This window comes from Bidens hawaiensis, unplaced genomic scaffold, assembly GCF_021521415.1.
Source record: "Bidens hawaiensis isolate Kalapana, Puna unplaced genomic scaffold, B.hawaiensis_p1.1 tig00027541_1, whole genome shotgun sequence".
NCBI classification, from domain to species: domain Eukaryota; kingdom Viridiplantae; phylum Streptophyta; class Magnoliopsida; order Asterales; family Asteraceae; genus Bidens; species Bidens hawaiensis.
The window spans coordinates 99,820-122,106 of NW_027494459.1; the positions used below are offsets into that span (position 1 = coordinate 99,820).

Below are 22,287 nucleotides of genomic sequence, written 5' to 3' on the forward strand. Positions count from 1 at the left end.
TTAAATTTTACAGCAGGGAATTATGATGTGTTTATATAGGAATAGGAAAAACGAACCAATTATGGACATGTCACTCGTTTAAGCAAGTAAATATGGTTTTAAGGAAAGAATCACCGAAAGATTCATAAAGATCTGATCTTGGACAAGAGAAAACGAATTAGGAGTTTTATTTTAGTTATATTATGATTACTTGGTCCTTATTTCACTCAATAATGCTTAAAATAAACGATTTTATACCTTAAACGAGTTAAGAAAACAAAATCGGATGATGAATATGTGCAGATCCACCACCAGGCCGCGCGACCAAAGGAGGGGCCGCCACCGCGCGGTGCTCTGGCAACCATAGGGGAGAGATTTTGATTTTTGACGATTTTGGTCCCTGTGGTTTGTTATTTGGTCAAATATTGAATCTTTTATGCATTAAATAAGAAATGAACTACTTAGGAAAGTATAAGGGCCTAAAATGAACTTGTAATCTTTAATACTTATAAATATTAATTTCTTGATGAATAATAACGATCTAAAAGTGTTACCGGATCAGGTTATATGCAAACGAATACGGGTTTGAAAATCCGAAATTTTACACTATACATTTTCAATTGTTTTCTACGCATATTCAATTTCTTCCTACACATCATGAATTTTCTCATATACATCTTAATTTTTTTCCTACACACATTTTATTTTCTCAACACAATATATTTTTTTCCTACACAACTACATTATCTTCAATTGTTTCCTACGCATATTCAATTTCTTCCTACACAACATTAATTTTCTCATACACATCTTAATTTTTTTTCCTACACATATTTAATTTTCTCATACACAACATATTTTTTCCTACATATCTATAATCATCGTACACTTTTTTTTCGTCCTACACATCTTCAATTTTTTCCTACGTATATTTAATTTCTTCCTACACATCTTCAAATTTTTCCTACACATCTTTAATTTTTTCATACACATTTTCAATTTCTTCGTACACATTTTTTTCCTTCTTACAAATATTCAATTTATTATTTTTTTTTTCAAATGAGTAATCAATGATGAAGATACTATTTTGATTAAATCTTATAAAGTAAAAGTTGTTTATTGGTGAAAAAAAAAAACAAAATTAGATCTTACACTAACATATAATGAAATAAATAAATTGTAACTTATAAATCATAACTTTTGGATATTTATGCTTTGAGCTTTTATTTAGGGATAGATGAGATAAATTAAATAATTAATTATTTTATTCTACCTAAACTAACATTTTCATATTTATTTTAATGTCTTTCAAATTTTATTAATTACAATAAATACAATAAAGTTTCAACCATTGATTAATAATCTAATGGTTGGGATCACTTATTAAACTTTTCGCTATAAGAATCATTTCTAAAATAAACCTAATCATATATATATATATATAGGAGAAGTATAGTTTAAAAACCCTCTTGAGTTGAGAAAACCCGTGAAAACCCTACGTAACATCGTTTTTTTTTGTTACATGTAATATATGTTGTCATATTTAATACAAAACATCGAAAACATAAAAAAAATGTTTTGCTATTTTTTTAATATTTTTTAGTAATTTTTATATATGTTTTCAGGAGAGGGAAAATATAAATAAACTTTTATATTTTTTATTATCTTTAATTGTGGACCACAAGATTTAATCTTTAATTAAAAACATGTGGTTGAGAATGGGTTTTTAAAGTTTTCACAACTCACGTGGGTTTTTATTCTAAACTAATCCTATATATATAGGTATATATATATATATACACACACACGAATTACCAAACAAAGTATTAATTTGTTGTAAACTTGTAATAATTACACAATGCTTTATGGTCAACATGATGGATATGTACTTGTTATAAATAGTATATCTATTACATGTGATAACATCGATCCTTAAGCGGTCAACAAATTTTAATTAAAGCTCTTATGTGAAATAATATATTTATTTCGTAATATCTAGCAATAATAACTTAACATTGATTTTATTTAACAACAAATTAAAATTTTTTTAAATGGTATAATTAATTAAACTCAAATGGTGACGATTCATGGATTTAAAACATCTAGCAAGAACACAAATTGAAATCAAGAAATAGATCCATTTTAAAAGAAATACTACATGAAGGCTCCATAACATTGAAACAAGAAAAAGGGAAAAGGATGCCTAAAATCAGTAAAAGAGATACGAAAAAGTACGACAAGCTTTCCTAAGTTATCACAAACTTGAGACTTTGGACTAATTAATATTAAATCTATTAGGTAGGTCGGGGGGACCTTTGGGAACCCCAGCCCGAACAAGAGTCACCGTGCGGGTACATCATTGCACGTAACGCGGTTATTGACATCGGATAGGGGGTGCGGGTTGTGGTCACTAAAGAAAGGAGAGGAGAGGGAGATTTATGTTTGTGCGTGGAGAGGAGAGAAAGAGGGGTAGGTTTAGGGGTATTGCGGTGTCGTTGAAAGCGACTAACGGCGGGTTCAGATACCGCTAATGAGTTGTAGGGCGGTGATTGGATGGTAAGCGGGTTTCGGTTGGTTACATCCCAGCCTTCCTTAATCATTTTCTTTGCCCTCTCCGTACTCTTGTCTTGCATATAGTGGCCCCTCATGTGACCAGCATAACGTTGTGACGTTTCAAAGACCATCCCGCATCTAACACATGGTCCGTAATAGTCACGTTTTTTAGGCTTTGCTATACTAGAGCCAGCAAAACCTTGGGTTTGATTTGGTTGGACTCGGGCCGGAGTTGGTGGCCCTTCGGTCAAAGGAAGTCCTCTTATCCTTTTTGAGTCATGCTCCAAAGTCTTGTGACCCAAAGCCGGTGTTAGATCAACAGGTACCTGAGGGGTTTCATTCCTTCCTCGTACCTCATTGACACTAGCACAAGGTTGACCTAGTTGAAGTTCCAGGTTGACCTCTAGGGCTGTTGTGGTCGAGGTATTTGGCCCAATCAAAAAGTTTGACATAAAAAATTAAAGCATTTGGGGGGCAACGATTTCTGAAGAGATGGATCGTTCATCTGTCGATTGGCTAAAAGAACTATGTGCAGCATATTTAGTGCTAATCATAACCTTGTTATGACTCAACCTGTTGGAGAAGGTAAACATGGTTAAAAGGACAATAGAAAATTTTTACAAGAAATTATCGAGGTGATTTGTATTAATGTCTTGGGTTGTTGAGCTAGGTTGTTTTTATACTACTATTGCGTGGTGGAGCATTTAATTAGTTTGGTGAATAATTAATGACATTTTTTAATAGCAATCTTAGACTATTGTTAGTTAATCAAAAGTGATGTCGCATACGCAATCAAGCATTAAAAGCATTCATATTCTTTCCTCTATCCTCAATTTTATAATTATACTAAACATTACTACATCTTTTCTCTTTTTTCTCAATTAAATAATATTTTTATAGCTTTATCATTACGTTTTATCTTTTCTCCACTCACAACCATTTTTAAAAAATATTAAAAAATAATGGGGTGAACAGTGCCTCTTAAATATACAGATAAACAATAAAATTTTATCTCTCCTTTATTCACAACTACTCACAACCACACCCTACAAAATGTAGAACTTACTCAAATATATAGGGGAAGGGATGTGAATGCTCTAATTAACCAGCCCAAAAAAACAAGTGTCATAGATATGGCTTATTTAGCTATGTCATAGATATGGCTTATTTAGCTAAGTCTTTAATCTTACTAAAGTGTTGTTATGTATTTCAATTTTTTTATTTATTTTCAACACTAGGTTAATAAAATAAACCAACTATAATAAAAACAAAAATACTTAAATAAAAAAAACTTACAACTAATTCATTTTCTTCCTTTGGGCATGTATGCCCTAATTTCATCACTTTCTTTAAATAACTTCCCAATTTAAATTCCGAATTTCAAATTCATTGCGAATTCTATTGAACAAAGTCGTTGAAAATGCGATGAAACTAAGACGAATTCTAATAGATTTGTCATATTAGATAGTGTTTCATCAAATTAGGGATCAATTTTGATTTTGAATCGGAAAACGGAGTGTAAAGCACATCAAATTCAGTAGATCTGTCAAATTACATAGTTTTTCTTTAAATTAGGGTTTAATTTCGATTTCAATCCAAATTCTTTGCCAAATTGATCAAAATAGAGCATCAAACATGACGAATTCGATCAATTTGTCATATTAATTGATACCTTGGATTGCACATCCAACTATACAATTTCATATCCTTCGACACAAATGCTTTGGCAAGAAAAGACTAGTAACGCCCCTTAGATTTTCATGAGGTTTCATTCGCAAAAGGTCAGTGCTGACCTTATTTGAGGTCAAATTCCTTTACTTATCACTATCGTGCCTACTTAATTCAAATGATTATATTTTGATTTTATATGTCTCATATGCAATTTTTCAATCAAATAAGATTGATGAATTAATGAAGGAAGTTAATCAGTTACATGTGACTATTGAAGCTCTTCATGTTATGCATAGATAGTATGCTGATAAGCTATAGAGTTATAGCCATTTCCATTATGTGGATTAGTTTGAGATAAGAAAAAATAAAAAAATTACAGAACTTGAAGTTGAAGAAAACTTGTGAACTGTGAAACCGTCCAAACCAGATGTCGGTTTGGTTTCATGGTCGGTTTTTGTGATTAACTTTGGTCAGCCGGTTTCAATAATTTCAAGCCATAGTTAACGGTTTAGTTTACGGTTTATGCCAAAAACCGGCCATATTAAACCGAACCGGACCATAAGAGCTTACACTATATTTTAACCGTTTAGATGTTTCCTATACATATAATAATACATATGTATATTAGATAAGCTTGAATGCAAGATGTTAGATAGCTTGGTTGTATGTTGTTTTTATTAATTGTGAATTGTATGTATCGTGTAATGCAATGGTTATTAATATTGTAATGAATCTGTACTCGTATTGTTTCTGTTATGAAAATGGTTTACAATCTTTTTGAATGTTGAAGTTGACTTTTCATAATCTGTAATTTTTTTTATTCATATGTTTGATTCTTATTTACTCATTGCATACAAAGTTTAAGTCTTAAGGTTGATTTTTCATAATTGAAGCAGTAATTCACCCATAATGCAGTAGTTCTTGTGGAATGCAATTGTAATGCATCTTGTCGTCCTTGCATATAACGAAAGGATTGATAAATTAACATATACGAGTATCGCGTTGCCAACTTGTCGCCGTCGTAGCATCACGCGGGTTCCTACTTTTGTGTGTGTGTGTGTGGTTGGTAAGAAAAATAGAAACCTTGACCCTTTAACTTAAAATACATGGATGAGGTTCATGGGTCTCGCGAGACGATTTAACAGATCAAACTCATTTCATGCACACTCTTACATTTTCATATATTTTTTAAGCTTCATTATATCAATGTAACTGTCTTTTGTTAGGCAAATTCTACGGTTCAGGTGAAGACGTCGGTTCAGGTTGCAGGTATGAAGACATCGGTTCAGGTTGCAAAAATGAAAACATCGGTTCAGGTTGCAGGAATGAAGACGCTGGTTTAGTTATTGTATATAACTTTTAGTTTTAAACACAATATTTGTGATACTTTGAGTTTTTTTGTATAATTGAAACCTTTTTGTATATTGTTTTATTTTTATGTATGTATATTTGTGTATTGTGTATATTGTGTTACAATAAAAACGGAGGAACGAACGAAAAGAAAAATTTTGATAGTTTATTCTAAATAGTTCATAGTGGTAAAATATTCATTTTACACTTATTTACACGTCCAACCAAATAACACTTACCCGGTACGAGTCACTTTAATCATTCTCACCAGAGCCCCTTGATAACTTGAATCCCATCAAACACCACCAAAAGCTTTCAAGAAATGATGATGTTTCGAGCTTTAAACACGGCGGCGTGTTCCACCGGCCGTCGCCGGCTAACCACCACCACCGTCGTAACCACCACGGTGGTCTTGGCATACCCACATCCGTTGTCGGAATCGGTTCCGACGCGTACGAACCAACGCCGATCACAAGGCTACCGCCCAACGTTACCACCGTGGCCGCCGGCCACTACCACTCTCTTGCCGTTACTTCCGACGGCCACTTATGGACGTGGGGCCGGAATGTTGAATGTCAACTTGGCCGTGATATTGATTCCTCTAGGTTTTGTTTTATTATATTTTTAGAGTGATTATTAGTTAGGGATGTGACTGTCTCGAGCCTCGAATAAAGCTTGTTTTATTATATTTTAAGTTTTATGGTTAAACGAGCTTCCCATTAAAGATGGTTCAATAAAACTGGACTTTTTTGAGCTCGGGCTCAGCTCAAATAAAGTTTGTTTAGTTACTGACTCCGAGCTCAAGCCTTCTATGGGAAGCTCGTTTAGGGTCATCGAGCGTTGCGTATTTTTAAGTTTTATGGTAAAACTTAAAAATACTGTGTTCGAGTTGTTGCTTGTTTAAGGTTTTTTCCAAAATAGTTAAAAAAAAAGAAACTATAAAATTTAATCAATAAACAATAAGCAAACCGAGTTCGAGCTTGAAAAAACGACTCGCGAAGCCAAGCTCAAGCCAAGGGTACTTCACAAGCTTGAGCCAAGCTCTTGCTCGTTTAAGGTTTTTCCAAAATAGTTAAAAATCTATAAAATTTAATCAGTAAATAATAAACGAACTGAGTCCGAGCTAGAGAAAACGAGTCGCAAAGCTGAGCTTGAAACTTACACCCCTTCTGATACCAGAAAATGACGATCTATCAGTACGGTACCGGTATGGTATGATATCGCCATATCGGTATGGTACGGTACACGTTACAAAATGCCCATCTCTATATGTTATCAGTACGGATACCGAAAATACTGATACGGAATTATTAATTACTTGATTTGATACGTCGTTTTGTGACAGGGAAAAGTGGGTTGAACCGGGAAGGGTAAACGGGTTGAGTGATGTCATATCGGCATCTGCGTCTGGTGTTGTGTCTGCAGCTATTGGAGTTGACGGGTCGTTATGGATTTGGGGGAAATCGAAGCGTGGGCAATTAGGGCTTGGAACTGGGATTACAGAGGCTGTCGTTTCGTCTAGGATCAAAGTTCTTGATAAAGAAGAGATAATTAAGGTGGTCTAATTACCATTCTTAAGGTAGAATTAATGGTTCTTGATATCATCTTCAAACCTAGAGGTGTTTGGCATTCATTTTAAAGTGATCATATAATATTTTTGCAACTGTGAGAACCCGTTACTAGATAGCTTATAAACGTAGGGTTGTCAATCATGATGGGTTCACGGGGTTGAATTGATCAACCCGAACAAGCCCATTTTTTTATGTTAAAATTTAAAAACATTAACCCTAATTCGACTAGTTTAACCCATGTATCAAAATATATCAAAAGGGTTGGCGGGTTGAATTGTTTAACACTTTAATCCGGACACTAATCTTTTTTTTTTTTCGTTAAAGACATCAACCTGAGCATGACCCCTTTAACCCATTTATCTAATTGTGTAAAACGGGTCAGCGGGTTAGTGGGTGATAATCAAGTTGTAAACTTGTTAATCGAGTTTGTGGGAAGTAGAAAAAGAGGTTAAACGGGTCTTAAACGGTTAGTGGGTTGACCTGTTTCACCAAACAGATCAATCCAAACAAGATCCGTTTAATTAACCAGGTGAAATTAAATCTGACTCGTTTTTTTAAGCAAGTAAGATGTGCCAACCCAAAACCTGATCATTTTCTTGTCGGGTTGAGGTAGTGTTAAACAATTCAACCCACCAACCCACTTATCTAAACGTATCAGATGGGTTGGCGGGTTGAATTGTTTTAACGCTTTAATACAAACACAAATCTTTTTTTGTTTTGGTCAAAGACATCAACCTGAGCATGACTCGTTTAACCCATTTATCTAATTGTGTAAAAATGGTCAACGGGTTGGTGTGTGGTAATCAAGTTGTAAACTTGTTAATCGAATTTGTGGGTAGTAGAAAAAGAGGTTAAACGGGTCTTAAACGGTTAGGGGTTAACCTGTTTAACTAAGCAAATCAATCTGGACACGATCCGTTTAATAAACCAGATCAATCTAAATATGACTTGTTTTTTAAATAAAATATACCAACCCAAAATCTGATCATTTTCTTGTTGGGCTGAGGTAGCGTTAAACAATTCAACCCACCTACCCATTTATCTAAACGTATCAAATGGGTTGGCGGGTTGAACTGTTTAACACTTTAATACGAACACGAATCTTTTTTTTTTGGTCAAAGACATCAACACCCGAGCATGACCCGTTTAACCCATTTATCTAATTTGTGTAAAAAGGGTCAACGGATTGGTGTGTGGTAATCAAGTTGTAAACTTGTTAATCGAGTTTGTGGGTAAGTCGACGTGGTTAACTAAACAGATCAATCTGGACACGACCCGTTTAGTTAACAAGGTCAATCTAAATATGACTCGTTTTTTAAATAAAATATGCCAACCCAAAATCTGATCATTTTCTTGTCGTGTAGGGTTAGTGTCGGAAACTGCCACCCTTAATAAAACATGGCTTAGAAAACCAATTATTTTATTTTTAAATTGCATAAAAAACATAGAACAAATTGTAATACACAGGTCTCATTTGGATGGGGGCATGCACTTGCACTTACCAAAGATGGAAAGTTATATGGTTGGGGATATTCAGCAGATGGCAGATTAGGAAAGAGGACAATTATGTGTGCTTCACCTCTTGATTCAAATACTAATTTATCTTCCAAGTTTAAAGCTTGAAGATGCTGAGAAAGTGGTGTTAGAAGCTATGGACAATGAGAACAATATGCCCATAATCTGGGAACCTTGTTTGGTTGATGAACTTAAAGGCGTTGAGGTTGCCGACATGTCATGTGGGCTCGATCATACCTTGGTTCTTCTACGTAAGTCGTGTTAGACCATCAGTGAATTTGGTATACGAGTACAGCATTAAATAATGTTTACAATAGTATCAGACCTAGTGAAATAAAAGTTACAAACATAAAGTTGAGAGCTACCGCTTGGATATCGGTAATTAAAGTGTTTATTTACATCAGTTTGATTACACAAAAGTTGTCTTGTGTAACCCAAAAAAAAAGTCGTGATATGCTTAAAATGATATCAATGCGTGTTTTACACAGATTGCAAACAATAAAAGTAAATACGTCTCGATAATACTGGCGCCAGTACCTAGGTTGTTCGGTTGGTATTAGTTCAGTTCGTGATGATACCGATACAGTTGCAGTGCTCGGTATAGTTTACTATTCAAAAAAATGTTTTGTTTTGAATACAACTTCATTTATAATAAAATTTGTGTCGGAAAGTTTTTTTTTTCTTTTTTGGGTAAAGATATGTCAGAAAGTTGAGAAAAGAGAATGAATGACGACTGCGTGTTTGGTTTTTTAAAAAGTTTAACGAACGAAAATTATAAGAGAAAAATCAAATTAGTAAAATTAAATGGGTTAAAGGCGTATGTACAAGATGTGAAACTGAAACTTAAATAAATAAATAAATAAATAAATAAAATACAGCCAAAAACTATAGATACTCCTATAGATATAAATATTGTAAATAGTTACTATTAGTTTTTTTTTTTTTTTGTGTGTGTGTACTTGTACTGGTTTTTGAAATCATGGGTTCTTGTTTTAGGTGATGGAAACTTACTAAGTGGTGGAAGCAATGCATATGGTCAACTAGGTCGGTCAACGCAATACATGGAGTTTCTACCAGTTGACATAAGTGTCTACCCGGTCTCCATCGCTTCCGGGCTGGGCCACTCATTAGCAATATGCAGAATCCCATCAGCAGAAGGCGGTGGGGGCATTTCAGGCATTTATTCATGGGGTTGGGGTCGGGATTCTCAGCTCGGGAGAGAGGGTCCCACCAACATCCCATTGCCCGTTGACAGGCTTTTAGGTGAAAACCTGGTGTTAGTGTCAGGCGGGCGGGTGCATACCATTGCTGTCACGGCTAGTGGTGAGGCGTTTTCGTGGGGGTGTGGTAGGAACGGGCGGCTCGGGCTGGGTAGTTCTGCAAACGAGCCCGAGCCCATGTTGGTTGAGTTTTCAGAAGGGGTTAATGTTTTGCAAGCGGTTGCAGGGTTTGATCATACTCTGGTTTTAACCAGCAACTAAATGGTTATTATATATTACATTAATTCAAAGCAACTTGAACACTACTTGCATCTAGCTGTTGCTTGCTAATTACTCATTTGGGGATCAAAATTATGTTCTTAGTAAATTTTTGTTCACTTTTAATTAGTCTTGTATTGCTTCTTAGTTCCTTAAAGAATTGTGTGGTTTTGATAAGCCATTAATTTTATAAAAAGAATGGATTAAATATAATTTTATGGCTTTACTTTGGATCTTCAGTTGATGCTATTTTAGTTTATGTTAGAAATAATCAACTTCTGTTATTGTTGCTGCAATTATATTTGTTGAACCAGAAAACAGAGGCTGAGATTCATTAATCATGCCTTTTTCTTGTGATATTACTCATACTTTATTTAATGCATGTATGCTATTAGCATTTAAAGGATATCTTTTCAATAACAGAAACTAGTGCTATTAAACCAGTGTGGTACGCCGGTGACAATTTAACAAAAATTATAAGCTCGCATAGGTTACTGTGTCGATAATTAGACCGTCTTTACACTTGATCACTCTTCACTCTTTGTAAGTTGATGAATATCATCCTAACTATATAAATGAAACTTGATTATTATTTAGTGAATTCAGTTGCTATACTTCTCATACTTGCGAGTTGCACCTTTGGAATGAAGATGTGACATCGAATAAAAATAGAATATGTATGAAACAAATTGTTTTATAATATTAAAATGTGTAATAAAATTATAATTTATCATATTTTGTAGTGATTCAAATGAGAAACAATTCATCTCCACAAAGAGTCATTTATTTATGCTTCAGGAATTGTGGATCTCACCAAAACCTGTGGATTTTGTTGAGTCACTCGGTGATCATGTATCGGCTTTGAGGACGCATATAGTTGTTATGGCGGGACAAGTAGCACCGTCTATCACAGGAACACGAAGAAGAGATGCAAAAAGTTAGTGATTTAATTAGATACGGTTACAGAAATAAAGTTATGGCTGCATCTGTCGTTTGACTTTGGAAGTCAAACCTTTTGATCTTTCATTTTCTATGAAGATAACAAATGCTTCAGTTGTATGAATTATTGTATATTTAGTACTCATTGTAGAATTAGAAGTTGAATTCATGTAAATGCTATGGTTGAAAGTGAACCCATTTGACCTCAAAAGTAAAATTGTTTGAAAAGAGGTACAGTTTGACTTTTGAGGTCAAAACTTATAAATTTACAATCCCAAAAACACAGTTTATAAACAATTTTTTTTAAACTTTTTTTGGAGTTCATTGTTATTTTAAACTTGAAATGAATCCATTATCCTAATATGAAGCAAAAGACTAGGGGTTTAAACGAGCCCAGCCAAGCCAGAGCTCATTTAGGTTTGATCTAGGCTCATTTGAATTTTAGAGGGCTCGGCTCGTTTAGAGTTGTATTTCAAAAGCTTGAGCTTGGCTCGTTTATTATTAATTAACTATTTAATAATAATACTTATATATTTTATACATATTTACATATGTATTTAAAAATTTTAATTTTTATATATAACATAATTTATATTATTTAATTATTTTTATCAAATGTTTATATATAATAATAGTAATTATACAAATATATAAAAAAAAGTTCATTTAGGCTCACGAGTCGACTCAAGCTCAATGTCTGAAGCTCGAGCTCGAGCCCGTTTATTTAATGAGCTTTAACAAAAGCTCGAGCACAGGCTTGAGCTCATTTAAGCTCAGTTCGATTCGAGCTTTTAACGAGCGTATCTCGAGTAGCTCATGAGCGGGCTCAACCGCTAGTTATTGTTTAAACATAATATTGAACTTGCCATATGAAACATGTGTTAAATGAATGCTTACAATTAATTTTGATTCTAAAACATCAAAAGTTTTCAGGACTGTCATCCAACTGCTTCTCATCTTCAATATCCACTTCCAATATCTACTGTAAAACAACATTTCAGCCATTGATGATCAAGGCTGCTGACAGTTATGAGAATTAGGTAACAAGTTCGCAGTCGAATAAGCTTACAGGGATCCTTTCCTTTAAATAGTTCCCGAGCCTAGCTAATACCAGTGATCGTTCGTGCCAGAATCGGCCTTTGAGTCTGATCTTCACAAACGGTCCATCAACTTCAGCTAATTCTGCAACTCCTGTTTCATAATCTGTAGTTTCATACAGGGGTGTGCGTTGGTCTGTTCGGTTTTGTGGCTAAAAGTCAACCAAAAACCGAAATGTCGAAACCATTTGATTTTTTCAAATACAGACATTTGAGTTTTTCGAAACCATTTGATTTTTTCAAAATTTTCCATTCGTGCTTGAAAATTTGAGCTGAAAAATAAATAAATAGTTGACCAAAAATAATGATTATGTGCCTAAATTGTTTTGTTAGTTAGTATTTTATTGATTATTATACATTTGTGCTAAAATATTTTGTTAGCTAGTACCGACTAGTGATTAGTTTGGATGAATCAATTGGAAATTTATGTGTAATTTTTCGAAATTATATATATATATATATACATACAAAATTTTTCAAAATTAAATTTATAATTTTCAAACTTATTAATCCAATTGGATTAATGAGCATAAGTTTTCAAATACTTTAAAGATTTTGACCGAAATTTGACAAATTTTGACCAATTTTGACAGATTTTTACCGAAATTTGACCCATTTTGGATATTTTTGACAGATTTTTTAATCGAAATTTGACCGATGTTGAAGGATTTGGGCCGGCCTTGACCAACTATCGATTTGTTGGTCTGATTAAGAAAAATTGAATCGCTAGCACACTAATTGGCAATTAATCACCAGTCAGGGCCGGCTATTATATGTGGCAGAGGGATTGACCGCCATAGGCCCAACTACCCGCTAGGCCAGAAGATTTTTAAAAAAATTATATATATATATATATATATATATATATATATATATAGGGGTGGGATCTAGAGAGAACTAGATAACTAATAAAAACTATTTTTAACTTTTTTTTAAAAAATATTTTGTGATTTTTTTTTCTTTCCTCCTTCTAATAAGATGATATTGTTCCTAAAAAAAAACCGGCGATGTAGTGCATATGTGCACTAATGTGTATTGCATATATACGATAGTGTTTTACTGCATATAATACAACACAATTGCATTATACAATACACATTATTGAATATATGTAAATACAAACACTAATAATTGTACTCGAAACAAACTATCGCATATACGCAATACAACACTAATGCACATATGCACTATATTGTTTTTTTGGTATTTTTGTATATAATATAACACTATTGCACTAATACAATACAAAAAATTGCATACATGCTATTCAACATAATTGCACATATCAAAATACACACTAGTGCACATATGCAATAAAAAAAATCGATGTATTGCATATGTGCACTACAACGAGTTTTTTTTTTATTTTTTTTATATTTTTCGAGTAAATGGTAACATAATATAAGAATAATGGCAAAAACGGAAATTTAAAAATATTTTTTTAATTAAATTAAAAATATTTCTTTATTAGTTCTCTAGTTCTCTCTTTAAGGAGTTCTCTCTTGATCCTCTTCCTATATATATATATATATATGTATGTATGTATGTATGTATGTATTGTTATAAAAAAATTGTGTTTGAACTTATAGTCTTAGATCTTCAATTTGTTTAGGCCCATATAAAATCATGTACAATTGCCCAAATTATTTGTCCAATTACAAAAAATTTTTATTGTTAATTTGTTATTTTGTTGTTAGTCTCAAAAAATAGAACCGTAGAAGGCAGAAAGCCAGAAAGCAGAAAGCCAAACAAGAAACAACCACGGCACGACTGAGACTGACCACCATTCCTGCCGTCCGTTGCCGGACTGCCGGTCGCCGTCCAGACCTGCACGACGCCACGACCACTGCAGCACCACCACCGCCAACCTCCAGCCTCCGATTCTCCAAAATTCTGAATTTCTGATCCAGGTTAGTTATTTTTTTGATTAGTTTTATAAAAGTTATTGACTTAGAATAATAGAATCTTAGATTTAATTATTCATAATTCATGTTTTGTTTGTTTATTGAATTATGTTGAATTATGTTGACTTAAAATAATAGAATCTTAGATTTAATTATTTATAAAATTTATTGAATTAGATTTAATTATTCATAATTCATGTCAACAACTGTATGCTTGAAATTCAGTTATTAATCAGTTTGTTTAGCGAATAGACGATGACGAATAACACATTTAAATTAGATTATTTTGCTACAATATTTATGTTTTGTGTATTGAAATTACTATTATCATCGTATGATTTACTTTTTTTTTATGAGTTATCGAGTTTATTTTCTGCTTAAGTCTTTAGGCCCAAATTTAGGCTCGCCTCTGGCCCAAAATTTTTTAGCCTTTCTCGAAGCCAGCCCTGTCACCAATTAATCCGTGGTTGTAAAAATCGCTCCTAGGCGCCAATTAGACACCGATTAATCGCTTATCGGTACCCACCGACTAGTCCTATTTAGTCCAAAATTGTAAACTTGGTGTGTGTGTGTGTGTGTGTGTATGTATGTATATGTATTTGAAAAGTTACATATACATTTCAATCCGATTAATCCCTATTAATTCAGAATAAGCACTAGTTCCTACCCTACCACCCAACTAAGCAAACCAAAGTTCGCCTTTTACGAAAACATAAAAACCAAACAATCCGTTTTTTTTTGGTTCGATTATTTCAGTTTGGTTTTTTCGGTTTCAGATAGGCTTTTTCGGTTACCTGTCATTCCAACTCCCGTATCAAAAATGTGTGAGAACTGCATTAAACTAAACCAAAGTTATGGTTTTCAAACTAATTAATATAAATTTATTAATATTTGATCACAAGCTTGCCTTTGATCTAGCATCATTCAAAACCAGCTTCACATTGTCTTCAGTTAAATCCAAAGACGCCGAAACTATATTGAACTTATTAACAACTCGTGTTTTCGGAACCCGAATTCGCTTAGGTAGCAGCAGAGTAACTGAATGCTTTAGGCAACAAGTTACTGCCAAGTTGGCATGCATGGAGGTTGGTTTATGGCGGGAAGTGCAGCATTGGTGACGTGGCATCTGGTGGTGGTTGATGCCATGGACAAGGTTTGTAGCCATTGTTCTATCACTGCTCTGGTGGTTGTGGAGGTGGTGAATTGGTGGTGTAATTTGTGTCTGTTTTTGGGCCACTTGTTTATAGTAGTGTGGGCCAGGTTTATCCGGATTGAGTTTTGTTGGGTTAATTTGAAGTTAGTGTTATCAGATTTATTTATTTATTTCATAAATAGTTACTGAGTTTTAAAATTTATGTTTTAAAAGTGTTTCAATTATTTCACTCAAACTTAAAAAGCGTTTTATTTAAGTCACTCAACTTTTATATTTTATTAAATTAAAGGTTTTAACATATTTTTTAGCCTTTTTCGTTTTACATAGGAAATCTTTTTAACTTTTTTAAATAATAACGTGAATTTTATTTTTATTTTAAAATTTTAATATAATTAATTTTTTTTTATTTATTTACATATATTACAAATTCCGATACCCACTTCTTATCCTTCATTTCTTTCTTGACACACAAAAAATATCGGTGAAACTCGATCTAAAGATTTAGTGACCCAATTTTAGGAAAATATTCATGAGTGACCTAATTGGAACACTTATGAAACTTTGTTACCGTTCTATGACATCTCCCCTTTTTTTCTTACAAGTTTAGAAATTTTCGAGGGATAGATAATTGATTGTCTATCATTAACGTCTGGGTTTTTTATGCCAAGTCCTGTGGTTCGGGTCGAGTCACGTAATAAAAATAACAAAAATGAAATTAAAATGCAAAAAGAGTTGATAGAAATGTAGCAATCGATGTTTATAGAATAAATGTTATGGGTTTAACAAGTTATTATTTTTATTTGAAATGTGGGTTAGCGTTCTTTGTCAGGGTTTCTAAGGGTTCGACGGTTCGGTACACACGAGTGCAATGTCGAAATTTCTACGAGTGCAATGTCGATATACACGAGTATATAACACTAAAAAAATTGTATGGGTTCAGTCTCCAAAAGTTGCCTACGCCCTTGGGGTTAAAAGTAATGGTCACTAGGGGTGCAAACGAACCGAATGACTCACGAGCTATTTGAAATCGGATCGATAAAAGCTCAAAATGGTCGGGTATTGTGTGTTGTGGAGCTCGAGCTGAAGCCGGGCCTCAAATAAAGGTCGTTAGTTTTCGAGCCTTAACATGCCTAGATTATTTTTAAGTTTAAACTCCATTGATTTTTGAACTTTTATGTATTAATTTCATACTATAATGCCAAACTTGAGCTAAAGCCAAGCATAGACTCATTAAGGTCTTTCTTTGAAATGTATATAAATTATATAATCAATAATAAAGGCGCAAAACTTGAGCTTGAAAAACCACTCACGCGTCAAGATCAAGGTTTAGAAAAAGAGCTCGATATTAAGACGAATATTGTGGATGCAATTTGGTGGGTTAGGGTTTTTATCCAATGGTATGTAGTATTCGTGGTGGCATGTGGTATGTAGTAGTCAATACTCAGTAACTCAGTAACGATGTTGTTCAATGGAACTTGGTTCATCACTTTACCAACGTTCGTATAGCTTACAATACCATAATGTAAAAAAAAAGCATAAGTATTCAAATACAGACATGATTTGATTAGGGATATACTGCGTGATGTTCTTAAACTGACAGAGATTTCTGCTAAAAAAAAGAAGGCCCCTGTTAACTTTCTTACGAAGCCGCTTGAAAGGAGGTCTACTCTACGGCCAGCTGATATTCTTGTGTTCGGGTGGGCAGGGGGAAACACGCCTGTATGGATCTTACAGGAATGTCTTCTCTTGATGGGCTCAGAGACCGTGGGTTTGTTGTGGGCTAGGCTGCGTTGAAGGCTAAATCAGGCAAAATTGATAAACACGATAAAGCTTGTTTAAAGAATCATCATGTGTTTCTTTCAGTTGCCTTTGATACATTTGGTTTTCTAGCCCCGGAGGCTGTGAAATTTTTTAGCAGGGTTCAGCGTGTCATGCATGATGTTTTTCCAGCTCCTAAGTCCCAAATCTTCGGTTTAGTAGGATTGGTTTTGCTATTCAAAAGGGGGTTGTGACGCTGCTTGCTGTCCATTTGCCTGTCATTTTATTGTAACAGTTTTGAATTTAATGAGATGTTGAAACTTTATTTCATAAAAAAGCATTAAAGTTAATAAACGAAAGTTATCTAAAAAGAAAAAATCAAATTGAGAGAAAGTTAATGTATAGTATTATACTACTAGTTTTAGAGCCCGTGTCATACACGGGATAATTCAAATTATAACATTACAAGTAAAACAAATAATTACATATATAGCGTATATGAAAAAAAATTATTACATCTATGCTTGTATTTATACTGTGTGTACATAAATTGATTTTATTTACATCACAAATAGAATTTTTTAAATGAACTTAATAAAATAAAATGTCCTTGCAAAAATGTACCTGAGAATGTTTCTTTCTATTGAAAATTTTGGTGTCATATATGTATAATTGAAAGAATTTTGGTTATGAACCAATTTTGGAAATAAGACATCTTATACAATAGTAGTTCTAACCACTCAGCTTAAATACAAAAGGAGTGTTACTTTTATTGATATATTTCTCAATTTATCACCCATCAAAGAAAAATAGAACATTAAATTGTAACGATGAATGTTCTTCAAGAACTATGTTTTTTTGAGCTACACCATGAAAAAGATTTTTGATAAGTTTCAGAAAACTCCTCGACTTTATCATAATGACAACATAAAAATAACATGCTAACCCATTCAATTTTGTGAATATTTTGTTTCATTTGAGCATAGTTTTGCATTACATGCTTCCCATACAACGTTCTGATCACCATTGAAGGAAAAGAAAATGTTAACATAAATATTTCAAATTTGATAAAAGTTAGAAGCATTGATAGGCAATCTTTTCTTAAATTTTAATAGTTGAAGGAAAAATAGTCAATTTGCCAAATCCCGAACCTTTTGATTATTTCAAAAAATACTCATAAAAATAAATTTGAAACCCGAATCATGTATAAAATTCTAACTTTCATACTTTTAACATTTTCAAGTCAATACTTTGAACAATACTTTGAACCCATAACAAATTTGACAATAAATCTAGTTTGCATTCTCAAACTTTTAAAAATACTCAAAATTTTCATTTTTGACCCGTAACAAATTTTAACTTAAATGTAGTTAACTTGTACCAAATAATATATTTACCAACTTTTGACCTATAAAAACAAATTTAAGTTTAACAACAAACCCGAAACAATTTTTATTTAAGAAACATGATTTGTTGTTGATTTTTGGAATTCATCAAGTATTTTGAAATATATAGTAAATTAATATGTTAATATTTATATTTATAAAAATATATGTAGATATTATATAAATATAGTGTAAAAAGAAAGTGAATAATGATTGATCTATTGCATATATATTAGGGTATATATTAGTTTTGGAGGGAAAAAATTGTGAAAATTAACTAAAAAATGACAAATGTCTATATTTGTTTTAGTTTATTAGAATATGTAGATTATTGTGTTGAGTAGTGAAATTAAAACCTTAAAAAAGAAAAAGAATTACTTAGAAGAGATTTCTAGAAAATTTTTAAACACAAATATACAAATGTATATATTTATATCGCAATTAAATAGTAAATATTATATAAGATATATGGGCCCAACGAAATGGAGCATGGAGCAGATGTGAACTTACAGATTTAGAAGGGCCCACAGGATCTTGATAAGATCACAGAAGGCAAGTCCATGAACTTTCAAGCCCATTAATAGAAGTGAAATGAAAATAGCCCATCACTATTCTTGGTTCCTACCTGGTTCTTGGAACCGGGTTCGGTTCCTACCTGAGTATACCTGGTTCTTAAAAACACCAGGTTTCAGTTGTACCTGATATTTTTGCACCCGGTTCCAGTTTTGAAAAAATGCCTGATTTATGCACCTCTAGTGATGCTCGTTTAATATATGTTTATAGTAATTTACAAATATCAATATCGCTCATGAAACAACTCCGAATGATCAAAAGATTTTTGTCAAGTGATACTAAGGTATTAGATAAGGCCATTTTTTCTTTACTTTTATTTTTACATGTGAGAATCCGGTGGTTGACAAAAAAATGTGTAATTTGAGTTAAAGAGTGTGAGAGTCGGCATTAAAAAAAAGAACAATAATTAATAAGTGTTTACCTAATTTCATCATGCATTAAGTGTTTTTTAATGGCCAATAAACAAAGAATTGCCTAGATACTCCGTATGAGATGACCAAATGACCAAAGACCATCACCAGCAGGCCTAACCCAGCCGTACGGAGCCTTTAAACGCCTTCAAGTTATCTTCAATTCCATGGAAAACCTATGCACCCGAAGACCCACTGACAGTAAAATCCGGTCGTACTCAGGATCGAACTGGAAATCACAATAATCTTAGTCTTCCTTCATTGAGTCACCCCTACCACCGCATTAAACCGAGCATGCATTAAGCATTAATAGACCTTTTATACAACTTGTCCTTAAACTATAATAAATAGCAATACTCCGGATCTAGACCATTGGATGTTTACCTTATTTCGTGCATTCATTTTTTATCAATAGGTGTCATCTCAACACAATATCACAACTCACCTCTTTCATCTAATATTGTCCCTTCTTTTATTGTCTTAAAATACAAAAAAGGTTTATTAATAAACAAATTATTATTCTTAAAATATTAATGTTTGTAAATATATAAATAATTACATAATACTTTTTTGTTTTAAACTTTAAGCAAAATGATCTCATACTCAACTTGATTTGATGTAAAATGACCAAAAAGCATGTGTTTAGTATTCATGTTATGCTTTTATGGTTGTATATAGTCATGAGATATATGAACATTTGACTGGACTCATGTAGTATCCGTTTAGGCGGGAATGATAACACGATATATACTTGGGTTTGCTATTTAAGGCATGGAGTTTAGACAATGAGTATCGTTATGCATCTCTAGTATTTTTATCAATGAAATGGCCTATACGTATAGGAAGCACTTCAAATCATAAGATCTGTAGTTTTCCGTGGTTGGGTTGTAACATTAATCATCTGAGTGGTGTTGTGAAACGTTCTCAAATGACTAGTTTGGTGTTCGTTTTGAAAGAGTCGATTGTATTATCTTCATATTACAGCGTTCATGCCTTAGAAACTAATAGCATGTTGAAAGATGCTTTACTTTTAAATTTAAGTTCAGTTTGTATGATATAATATAAGTTTATAGTAATGTTTATGATAACTACTGTTTAAAAATAAACATTTCAAACTAAACTTAAAAAAGATAATATTAAAAGTTGAAGCAGTATTAAGTTGATGTCATCATTACTATTTCGTGGATTACTAAACAAACACCAAAATAACATAAACACCAATATAGTATTTGTCTTGGCTTTTGGATATCATTGTTTTATTAGCCATCATTGACCAATCTAATGTTTTGTTTTTGGGATTCCTTATTTTACCTCTTTGTGGCTTATTTAAGTCATAAGTTATACACTCACAAAACCTAACTTTCCCAAATACTTTATAACTTATAACCTATAAGTTATAAGCTATAAAAAGGTAAAATAAGGAATCCCAAACAACCCCAAAGTTTTCATATTCATTATGCACACACGACACATTTGAGTTTGATCCAAAACTTTTGTCAAATACCTCGTACCATTAAGTAACTAAGTATGAAAAATTTTACAAGATTGGTTTTACCCGACTTGTTTTGATTGTATCGTTGTTTATCCTCACTCATGTAAACTTATGAATCCGCCACTTTTTTTAAGGCAACTTTATAAAGATCACAAACCCGGTTAAAGCCATGGAAAAATTGGCACAACCTAGAAAGTAGTGTTATACATGTAAACATGAACATGATATAAGTTTTCGCAGTTTGACACAAACATGTCCCGTTTAACATGAGGTTTTTATTTTTTGTTATATTTTGCATAGTAACTCGATTTATATTTAAGAATTTACAACACAAAATATAAAAAGCGAATATGGATCACGTGGGGTTGTACTAATCCGCTTTCCACTTTCACGATTAGTATTGCAAATGAACGGAGAAGTGGTGGAACGGGTGGACCCATATGTGTATATAAAATAACTTCCTTAAACTATATAATCTTATGCTCAATTTTCTTTAACCTTCTAAATTTTAAAGTTATGGCGTGATTTTCTTTCCTTTAGAAAATTTACAGAAGTAAACGGATTAAACAGGTTTACGACTGTCGGGTAAATTTCATGTGTTTTAGCATATTAAGTAGTCAGTTCTAGTTAAATTATGGTGTGAACTTTGGTACTTCAAGCATGTTTTTGTGTTTAGGTCGTCTGATGCTAAGGATGCTTGTTGACGTTATATACTAGCTTGGATTGATGATCTAGAAGAGCAGAATTGATCGGCACGCGGTTCGATGCATAAAACAAGTAAAAGCCAAAATTTCCTGCCAAGAAGGCCCACCGCGCTACGCGAAGGAATCAATATATTGAGCTCGACTATTTTGTCCTTCACGCTACGTGAAGGACTGAGGTTGAAGAATTTCGCGCTACGCGAACGAAAGTAAAGACGGGAAATTTTAACCTAAATTATATAAAACACTTTTCAGCCCACATTCGACATATCTTCTCTTCCAGCAGCCATAGACGATCTAGAGGGTGATTTTGCATCATCTCGGAGCTCCCGATTCATCAAATCAGTCCATGTTCTTTTCCTTTCATTAGATAAGTGAGCTAATCATCATGCATATGCTAGGCTAAAACCATTGTGATTGCTTTAGGCTAAAGTTTTGTGTAAACTTGCTATAATTGAATTCTATGTACTTAATTGTTTCGAAGCTTGATTGATTATCTTATTTTATCTTACATTGCTTTTGTTTTGATTGTTTAAACAGTTTGTAATCTGGTTATCATATTTGCATCAACTATTCAGTTGTGTTCATCAGCGTTTAGGATTACGTTCTTGTAGCCATTGATCCGATAGTCGTTAGTCATTGCATAAAAATTGGCCTTCATATTACAAAGCTGGTAATTAGGTAATCGCGTTCAAAAGTGTTAACTACTCGGATTAGGTTCTGTTTGTCATCACAACCAAACTACTAGGTCTAATAAT

General features: G+C 33.0%; 1 pseudogene across 1 annotated transcript; it reads left to right on the forward strand.

Moving 5' to 3' along the window:
- Nucleotides 1–5,875: 5,875 nt before the first annotated feature.
- Nucleotides 5,876–10,168, forward strand: LOC143575556 (RCC1 domain-containing protein RUG3, mitochondrial-like; annotated as a pseudogene). The gene is made up of 4 exons (XR_013142787.1): nucleotides 5,876–6,158; nucleotides 6,899–7,109; nucleotides 8,592–8,890; nucleotides 9,636–10,168. The product of XR_013142787.1 is annotated as an RCC1 domain-containing protein RUG3, mitochondrial-like (transcript).
- Nucleotides 10,169–22,287: the final 12,119 nt, after the last annotated feature.